This window comes from Empidonax traillii, unplaced genomic scaffold (genome assembly GCF_003031625.1).
Source record: "Empidonax traillii isolate 1590-97213 ecotype Southwest subspecies unplaced genomic scaffold, ASM303162v1 scaffold970:size295518, whole genome shotgun sequence".
NCBI classification, from domain to species: domain Eukaryota; kingdom Metazoa; phylum Chordata; class Aves; order Passeriformes; family Tyrannidae; genus Empidonax; species Empidonax traillii.
This window is the reverse complement of record NW_020956163.1, coordinates 237,149-239,067: the sequence shown is the minus strand read 5'-3', so window position 1 is coordinate 239,067 and position 1,919 is coordinate 237,149. Positions and strand designations below refer to the sequence as shown.

General features: G+C 50.6%; 1 protein-coding gene across 1 annotated transcript in view; it reads left to right on the top strand.

Annotated features, from left to right (window-relative positions):
• The window catches only part of KIZ (kizuna centrosomal protein), a 29,551-nt gene that overhangs the window by 19,780 nt on the left and 7,852 nt on the right, over positions 1-1,919 (top strand). The window lies entirely within an intron of this gene.

Here is a 1,919-nt window from a genome sequence, read left to right as displayed (position 1 = left end):
AGGAGAACAAAAATAACCCTGCTTCTGATTAAAGTAAATAGGAACTTGGGGATTTAAAAAAAAAAAAAAAAAAGGTAAAATTACTCCAGCAATCCTTTAAGTTTTTCTTAGAGTTGCCGTGATCCAAAACAGTCCTGAAGAGAAGCTCCGTGTTTGCTCCTGTTTCTAAAGGGAGGCAGAAGGTGTAAAACTTTCCCAGTGTGGAAGGAATCCCCATCATAGCCTGCTTGCTGGGCAGGGAGTGTTGTGTGCCTGGTTTGAGCTGATTGCCCTCCGTCAGGAGCAGACCCTGTGGAAGCAGCTGCTGCTGCCGCTGCTCCGCTCGCGCCACGCGCGTGGCTCTTCCCTCGGACAGCCAGAGCCGGTGGCTGCACTGCTGGGGGGATCCAGCTGTTGGGACTGCAGTGTTTACAGAGCCGGTGGCTGCACTGCTGGGGGGGATCCAGCTGTTGGGACTGCAGTGTTTACAGCTCCTGTTCTCGCTGCACAGGTCGGGATCTGGGCGATGACAGCTCCAAAGCAAACACCGGCCAGGAAGCGCGCTTGGAAACCAGTTCTTCGTCAGACGGGATAGTCCTTCCCTTCTCCAGGTAAAGGTGTTGGATCTGTAAGGTTGGAAATGCTTCCACAGCATGACACACGCTGACAGGAAACCATCAAAGCTCCCATGACTTTTTTTTTTAATTGTTTTTTCTTTACTTGAACCTGGGTTGACGTTTGTGTTTCTGTCTGTGTAACAGCACGGAGGGTTTGAGCGCCTCAGGAACTGTCTGTGCCACAGCCAGGTGTGGTCTGGCAGCTGCTGTTCCTTGTTTAAGGCTCAGCTGACATCCCTGTGAACCACAGCCAAGCGTGTGCAGCTGCTTTTGGTGTCAGCTCAGGGCAGGACAGGGAGGATCAGCAGAGGGGCAGCCAGGGAGTGTCTGTGTGTGCCCCTCTGTGTGTCCGAGGTGTCAGTCAGGTGTAACTGATAACGCTGCCTGTGGCCTCAGCGGGGTTGTATTTAATACTGGGTGTTTAGAACGTGCCTTTCCTGCTGCACCTGAGGGGTGCAGGGTGTGCTGGTTCTATTCAGAAAGGAGAGAAAAGGGGGGTTGTGTGTGGTAACCTTTGGGTCCGTGGGCAGTGCTGTTGGATGCTCCTCGTGCTCGTCACTGGTACGGGACAGGGATCAAACCAGTGCTCAGGAAGCAGCAGAAAATGGGGATAATGCAGCTGGCTCCTGGAATGCTGGCCAGGCTTTTGGGCCTTCTGTGCCCCTGTAGGAGCAGCCCAGCAACATGGGTGCTGTGGCTCCAGCCCGAAAACCGCCGGGGATGGCTCTGGGGAAGGGACTGCAGAGCCCTCAGGCAGGTTAGGAACTCCCCCCATGACCATGACATGGAGCTTCCTGCAGGTTTTTTAGGCTGCTGTGGGTGAGGCCAGGTGCAGCTCTGCACTTGGTGTTAAAATGACAGTGTTTCTGTAATTCAAGCCCAGTACATACAGGCTGTAACCAAGTACTGATGAACGGCATTCCTGCTTTTGTGGGGGATTGGTTCTTACTATCTCAGGTTCAAGTTTTTTCTCCTTTTTTAGATTTGTTTGGGACTATGACAGTGATGTTCCAAATCATCCTACTTCGTGCTATAAAGTGCAAGGGTGCTCCTGTAGCTGAGTTTTTGCAGTGTTATATGTTAGCCCTTCCCTGAAGCCTGGAACAGCAGGAGGAGCAGGATCAGGCCCTGAGAACTTGCTTAGGGGATCACTGAATCTGAATAAAATGTGTTCATTTAAAATTAAATATTTATTAAAAAAAAAAATCTTCTCCAAGCATTATCCCCAGTGCTGCTGCACTGCTGGCTAACAGTGCCTCCAGCCACTTCTGACTCCATCAGATGCTGTACATTTTTTTTTGCTTTTTCTTTTTTTTTTTTTTT